We start from the raw sequence: 8,883 nt of genomic DNA, 5'->3' as shown, positions 1-8,883 counted from the left end.
ACACGAGGTTATTATACAGTAGTGTGCTTGTGTTGATTTACGCACTCATAAACTCATCGGCTGCCACTTGAAAGTTGCCACCAACTGCATACCGAAACGCATGAAAGCACAAACACATACGCGCACACATAGACGTTCGCGTGTGGTAAACACTTGAAATTCACACAATTCACTGGCAATGGCTGTTGGCGCTCGCTCGGTCAGTCGGTAGCTGCAGCCATAATGACGGCTTGATCTCATGTGTCAACAATTGCCATTAAACCTTTTTGACACATTATGCTTGGTATTCGAAGTATTTCTATGCATGTGTCATACGCATGCGCACACATACACACACACATTTGCACGTGCGGCGTATACGGAAATAGGAAACTATTCGAATTATGCTCTGTGCTCGCGCCACAGCTGGCTGCGGCCTGTCTGCTTGACAACGTTTGACGGAAATGCACCGAATCGGCGGCGATGTGGCAAACGGGGACACATTCGCGCTTTTGTTTGGCAATTTCGTATTTGCTCACCTACCGCTAGCCAAAGTGCGAGAACCAAAAGTTTATTGTGCGGCGTTTGCGGTTGAACATTTTAGCGGTCAGTTTGCGGTAGTTAATCTATTTTAGGTATCGCACTTTGTGGTTGCAATCTTAAGCGAAGCAAAGTCTACATTATTATTTAAGTTTCTATCTTAAAAGATTTCAAGGACCAAGTGATATGATGTAAAGCAAAAATTGTATGTAAATAGAAAACAAGTAAGGAATTGCTAAGTTCAGGTGTGACCGAATACTCTTGCAACTTGCCGGGATCTAGATGGGAGAAATATCTACAGTTGTATCAGGTTTGATAGTTATATGGAGTCTAGGGCAAGTTTTCATCTGATTTCATCCGTTTTAGACACAAAGATGTATCGTTATTGGAAAACATACTTTTTCAAATTAATAACATTACTCACTTATTTGTCGATAAGTGCGATATAAAGTCAATCGGAAGTTCGAAAATCTTTATATTCGGTATATGGGGCCAAGAGAATTACTTATCCGCTTTTTTACAGACATTTTCGATAAAAAGTTCTCAATCGAAACTTTGATCCACATATTCGGCATTAGTTTTGGACCTATTTAAACAATTATTGGTCATAAATTAGCAGAGCTCAGAGGTACTATTCACGCAAAGTCTTATCGAGATGTATTTCTTTGAGCTTGGTTTGCATACTGGAAACTGAAAGAATCAGATGGAATTTTAAATCAACAGCTAAACTCCATATAGCTATGAAATGCATCTCTGAAAATATAGAAGCAGCACAGAATAGATGGCATGAATACAAAAATAGTGTTGCTGGCGCTTTTGAATGTCCGAAATGCCTTCAACAGTGCTAGATTGGTGGATATAACCGACGATCTCGAAAAAGGCTTTGACATCTACTTAGAGCTATGATGCGGACCTACCTTGTTAACAGAAAACTGATGTACCAAACTAGAGACGGATCACGACAGATAACGGTCACGTCAGAAACAGCACAAAAATCCATTATAGGCCCAAGCTTGTAGAACATGAGCTACGATGACATACGAGTACTAACTCAAAATGACAGACGAATCGTACTTAATTGGGTACGCGAAGGACATTTCAGCACGAGTCATGGAAGAAAGCTTTATAGGGGGGTTTTGGTGATCTGCAAATGGCACAAACTGCTACTGCAAAAACAACATTGATAATGCGGAAGAGACATATATATGAGTCATTCAAATGTGTCAAATTTAATGTCTCAGGCTTATTTATTCACTGAGCTATCTCACGGTATCAGTGGAGTTGATTAAGATATTTGTCCTGAGTCCATTCGGATGTTTTATCTTAGGTAGCTTAGTAAATATGTAGTGTTAAAGACTTCGAAGGCGGGGCCATTTTTTTAATTGTAATGCGGCTGACAGATCGAGCAGACGCAACGTTTCACGCATTTGCGAATCCCAAGGTTTGAGACATTGGATGAGGTATAGTGAGCAAGGCCGCAGACTCTTATGTCTGTCAAGCGCAGGCATTCTAAAACTCACCATTCTTCAAGGACTTCGTAACCATGTGGTATCGCAAAGGGCCAAAACTGGTTTATGCATGGGCGATTAGCTACCAGACCATACACACACTTATCACATCCTTATTTGTTATACTCTTCTAACATACTGCTACAGAGTATAATAGCTTTGTTCATCTACCGGTTTTTTGTATATATAAATGATCAGGATGACGAGAAGAATTAAAATCCGGTTTGTTCATCCCTCTATCTGTCTGCTCATATTCGTAAACTGATTACATCCACGCCCCCATATAAATAATATAAAGTGACATAATATAAAATAGAGAACTTGAATTTGGCATAACGAATCTCATCACCTGTGGATTGTAAATATTTAAAAAATGGCCGCCCCTTAATAAATTTAATGTTTATATATTTTTTTGAAATCATTCAACCCGCGGCACCAAAATTTGCATTTGGATAGCGTTTTCCAACCCAAAATAAATGAAGGAAGTCGGACTTTGGCCCCACATACCTGATATATGATGATTTTCGAACATCCAAGTGAGTTATCTCAGTATAAATAAGAGAGCGTGTTTTACTCATAACAGTGTATCTTTGTACCTCACATGGATAACACTGAACGAAATCTTAACCTAACCTTCATATAACTAATACAGTGAAACTTCGATAACTCGTATTTGCAAGAGACCACAATTTAAATACGAGTTATGGAGTTTTTCAAGTTATCAAGTTATACAACTTATAGAGGCAACGTACAGAATATACGAATATTAGAGTTTTTTTATTTAATTAAGAAAAGTGTTGATTTTAAAAGAAATCCGTAATATGTTTTTAACGGACATTATTTTGGCGAATTTTATCTATGGCATTATCAATATTTACAATGTCATTAAAAATAGTGTCTTCAACATTCGATGCCATGAAAAAAAGACGAAAATTTTCAATTGAAGCTTTCGCAACCTTTGTGGAAACTGAGGGAATTTCAAATATTTTATCGTTTTCATCGTCGATGTTTTCGAAACTCAGAATTTCATCATCATTGAGGCTTCCAGTAATTGCCAACTCATCATCAACATGAATGTAGTCATCAAAGTTTACACGTGTTTCTGCATTTTGTGGAACACGAGTCCACTCTGCTATGTGAAGTACATCTTCGCTCATTACAACTACATTTTGATTCTTAACAAAACCGCAAGCTCGAAAACCGTTTTTAATAGTCGATTTAGTTTATTTGTCCAGGCTTTATGAGCAATATTCATTGCATCATAAATCGGATTTTGTGAAAAAAAAAAAAAATACGAGTTGTAGAGGCTTTCGAGGAAAAAATACGAGTTGTAAATTCTTTTGATACACATTTTTCAATTTTTGTCTCAGGAAAAATACGAGTTATCAAAGGGACCGAAATACATGCATTTTTCGCGAATATCGCTTATCGAGGTTTCGACTTATCGAAGTTTCACTGTATCAAGATTTTCGAACATCGGGCTGACTTTTTTCTATAGATTAGTGATGGTATGTGAGCTACCTTAATAAAACAGTTAGTATTATTTGAATACAAAATTGCTTCAAAATATGTTCTAGAGTATAAGTACATATTTACTTATTTAAACCGTTCACATGTGTGGAAAATAAATAAGGTTAAAAAATTAGATTTAGCATTAAGGATAATCGAAAATGTAAATGTAATCGGAATTTAAAATTAATATCCCATATATCTCCAGAGTGTTGAATGTTATGGGTTTGTGCGTGCGCTAGTTCAATATAGAGTAAGCAAGCGGAAAAAATTTAATTTTTAAAACTCTTGTTAGTTTTTGATTATATACTTGAGATAAAATTTTTTTTTTTTTATTCTTCCATCCGTTATTATAATATAAATTTGGATACCAGTTTAAACCAAAGTCTTCGTTATTAAAAATAAATATAAAATTCAAATTAATTAGAATTAAATTATTTTTTAAAGCATTATTTGCAATCCTGTTTGACATACAAAAAATTTGTTATAACCATATCAAGTTGTAAAGTAGTTCGGCTGGTCTTTCAAGAAGAAATTAGGCAAGCTGATTGGGAATTCAGCTGACTGACAGCTGACTGAAATACATTTTTAGAATTCACTTAGTAAAATTGCCACAAGAAAACGATTATTTCTTTTTGTTGTTTTGCACTGCCGAAATGTTTTGTTGTATCTCTTTGTTGGAATTTGTGCATGAAAAATGTGAATATTTAATGAAGGGAAATATCTAAGAATATTCCTTGTGCAGTCGCGTCGCAGCACACGCGCGTCCGTCCTTCCGTAGCAAGCCCAAATAAAAGTACATGCTTCATTTGACAAAGCAATAAATTAACCTACGCACGCTCCCAAGTACACAGCGCACCATAATCGCCAAGTCATTGCCACCCATCAAACACAAATCACCACAGACATCACCTTGAGCTCCGAAACAGCACACAACTCATTAAAGTCATAACGAAATGCATACATACATACACTGCGTATCAGCCGAGATGCACCAATAAAGTTCTGCGTGAACACAGAAGACGCATAACCGAAGTGGAAATTCATAAGCAAGCGAATATGTATTATTAATTGCAGCAGCAAGTACAAACGACTTTCAAATCATCAATCTTTACAGCTCACTTATTTGGAAGCAAATTCTAATATCAATAAAGGTCAAGCGAACGCCGCGTAGACGCATGTGAAACACGCGTATATTTACTCAGATTACTCGCGGAGCACACTTGAGCGCGTAGCACGAGTACCCTCCAAAGCATCTTGCAGTGGCGCAACGTCAAGTACCCCGGCTGCATGTGGCAAGCGGCCAACTTCCAACCTATCTATTAAATTTCCAATGATACCGATTAATTAAGCTTGTTCGCTAATTGTTTTGCGTTTCTCTTGTTCTTCTCCTCAGACATTCATTGTTGGCAACCTTGGTTGGCTCTTTTAAGTAGCGCCAACTCGCATGAGTGATCACTTCGGGTGATGAGCGCATCCAGCGCCTCTAAACATATGGAAATGGTGCGCGACAATTATGACATTCACTTTACGACATACGCTTTTATTTACTGCACTTCGCAAGCTCTTTATGTTCTTGCATATTTATGAGTTTATACCGCTTTGTAGTTCGTTGATGGTCGCCACTATTCTCTGACGCAATTATGAAGCAGTACGTAAATTTATGGGTGTATACATAAGTATATTAAGCTTATGTCTTTACAGAAACATCTATGAAACCAAGTAAGCCATCGAGCTGTTGGATCTGTTGCATAGGTCTATTAGTGTGGCAGATATTTTCAATAATCAGTTTCATTTAGAACTCAAAGATTAGCAATTTAAACGTTTTAAGAGAAAACCTTTTCTATAAAGGGGGACTAGGGGTTTGGAACTTTTTTGCACTTTTATGAATTATATCGCAAGAATATTGTGTCTAAATTAACTTGTGCAGAAGCCTTTAAAATTTATAAAAAAAAAAAATCGGGTTGGAGCCCTTCACAAACGATAGATAAAACAGCAAACATTACGGGAAAAATAAGTGAAAAGGAAGATGAGGAGCGTGGTTAAGCTTGAAAGGGTTAAAAATGGTTTATCGAGAAAAAGCTACGAGTACTACTTTTATCTTGAATTATCCCCGTTAAAAAAATCCACTTCGAATGTAATACCATAATATTGCAAAAGCAAAGACAAAAGCGGTGTGCTTCTGTAGTTCTATAAAATGAAATTATTATAAAGGAACGTAATATGTAGTGTATCTATATCTACAAGAACTGGTTGTTCGGACCTTGAACAAGTCAATTGAAAAGTTCCCGGCCTATCACATTAAAACACATTTTTTGGCAAAATTCATTTTGTTTTATTCAACATAGTACCCTTCAAGGATGACACACCAGCTATACCTACCATTTAATCTTTGAATACCATTTTTATACTCTTGCAACCTGTTGCTAGATAGTTTAATAGTTTTCTTCACCTACCAGTTGTACGTATCACTTTAAACTAAACGAGATACATATAAGGTTATATATCGTCACCTCTAATGCGAAATAACGTAACAACATTTTCGGAAATTTACAGTGGCATGAATGAAACACGAAATAAAATGGAATATGAGTGAAAAAAAAATTTTTAATATTTTTTAAAACTGGTTTATATCTGAGCGCAGAACCCGACAGTGTTGAACATATGTAATATTATGTATGTAATTTGAAGCAGTGAAGCGTAATCAATAACATACTCAATTTCGAATTTTGTGATGATACGTTGAATGAATCGCAAAATTTGTTGCTAAGCGCTTAACTAAACAACGCCTGGAACAATTTGACCAATTTTTATTTTTTTATTTTTTTTTTTTTTTGTTACTGTTTGTTGAAGTTCAGAGTTGTTTGTGGTGAAAAATTCGAATAATTGCCGGAAAACCTCTAAAAACAGCACATTTCTTTTTTTCATACAAACGTTATATAAAAATGAATGTTTGTTTGTTAGTAACGCTAAGAGAACGGCTGCACCAATCTTGATGATATTTTCATAGATTGTTTGCTGTGGATGTGGAAAGGTTTAGAAATAAAAGTACCCTTTACTTTTTATGAGGAAAAGTCGGAAAGTTGGACAATTCCAAAAAATAACTTTTTTCATATACATTTTTTAAATTTTTTTTTTGTTTTGTTTTCATTTTCAATATTTTGATTTGTAAATTATTTGAAGCGTTCAATTTCGGTCGCTTGCTTTTTTATTCCGGCTATTCAAAAGAAAAATTATTGAAAATTATTCAGTGAAAACTTAACGTGTGTTTCACACAAAGAGATCAATTGCAGATTAAAATTTGTTACGAAGCTACGAAGAGGTCGCCCTAATATCGGTCGGCTTTCCTTTTGCCATCAACGTACGGCAGCCCAAGGCAAGAATTAGTCCCAGGATGCGATGACATACGTGACATACGGAACTATGGATCGCGGTCAATCAGCAGGCGATCGGCATGATGTCATAGCACCACTTTTCAAAGAATAGCTGCGATGTTTTGATGGACTTTATCTTGAAGCGACGTATGGTATATATTGTGCTGTGGATGGTGGTTACACCAGATCAAACTTATAAAATCGTTTATGCGAAAATTCCTAATCCCACTTCGGTTTGTATATTTGACAATAAATGCACAAAACACTATCCATGAGCTTTCTTTTGGAAACGCAAGCTGGAAATGATGGATATTCACTGTATCGGCGTCGCTCACCAGACGACAATGACAGAACATTTAATTGAAGTTGACAACACATTAATCGTACCCTATTCGCCACTGTTGTCTAATTCACATTAAAACTCGTGCCAATGTTGAATATTCTGGTTTGATGAAATCGATCAAATACGTTTGCAAAATTATGTTTAACAATCTTCAGTCGCCGAAACTGTGTAATGGAACCCCACACATTGTGACGCAGTTATCGAATACAAGGGGACAGCCATTTCATTTCAACCGTATTCAATTTCCAGGGAAAATTGCATTTGCGATGACAATTAACAGTTCAAAAGTATAGTCGCTAGAAGAGTGTGGCATAAATCTGGAAATGGCATGTTTTTCACACAGCCAGACATACGTGACATGTTCACGACTTGGAGACCCATCTTCTCCATAGATTTACACACCAGAAAAGAAACCAAAAAATTTTGTTTATCAAGCTGTGCTACATTAAAAAGATTGTAGAAAAATCGCAAATAAATGGCTTTCAAGACAATATAAATTTAACTTTCATTTGAAACACACATAATTTCACGTAGGGCAACGGCTGCGGGGTCAGCTAGTATATATATATATATATATATAAAGGATCAAGATGACGAGTTCGTAGATGGGCGTAATCAGACCATTGCCACCCCTACAAAACGCCATTAATCTAAAAACCTATAAACTACCACAACTAAGCATTAAATTAAGAGAACTGTAATTTGGCGCAGGGAGTTGCAGTAGGAAGGGGCACATGTGGGCAAAATTTTTTTAAAAAGTGCGCATGAGCTCGCCCTCTTATAAGTTTAATGTACATATCTCCTAGGCTACTAAATCTACAACAGCCAAGTTCGCTTAATGCAAAATATTATAAGCAGCCCTATCGACGGTAAAAATGGTTCAAATCGGAAGATTAAGTGTCCCGTGCACTCCCCATAAAATGGTACTGTTTAAAACTACTAAAAGTGCGATAAATTAAGATCTAAATGCGATAGAGGCATAAACTTTTAAACGCGATAAGATGGTTTAATGGGAACCGGGGTAAAAATTGGTGGCGTGGCACAGCCTACTTTTAGGTAAAACCACACATGTCGCGACCCCGTGAAATCGGACTACAATTTCTCATATAGGACAATTTGAAATTCCACCTAAATCTTTCACTTTCCAGTACACAAAGTAAGATGCAATTGATGTAAAGGATAAAACTAAACTAATAATTCCTTTAAATCATACTACTTTATGATGAAAAATTGTCCAATTCCAACTAAACTGTTCAAGCCCCCAAAAACCGGAAATGTGGACTACAGCATCTAAACATTCGACGGAAAATATCGGTCAGTATATGGGCCGCCGTGAGTTCTGCCTTCTCCAGAATGGACAAGGAAGCAACACAAATGGGTCTGGCAGTGAACGAGGGCGAGACGAAATATCTCCTGTCATCAAACAAACAGTCGTCGCACTCGCTAGGCTCTCACGTCACTGTTGATAGTCATAACTTCGAAGTTGTAGATAATTTCGTCTATCTTGGAACCAGCGTAATCACCACCAACAATGCCAGCCGAGAAATCCAACGCAGGATAACTCTTGCCAACAGGTGCTACTTCGGACTGAGACAATTGAGAAGCAAAGTCCTCTCTCGACAAACAAAAA

Source organism: Bactrocera latifrons, unplaced genomic scaffold (assembly GCF_001853355.1).
Source record: "Bactrocera latifrons isolate USDA-ARS-PBARC rearing strain unplaced genomic scaffold, ASM185335v1 scaffold_13, whole genome shotgun sequence".
NCBI lineage: Eukaryota > Metazoa > Arthropoda > Insecta > Diptera > Tephritidae > Bactrocera > Bactrocera latifrons.
This window is presented reverse-complemented; position numbering follows the sequence as displayed.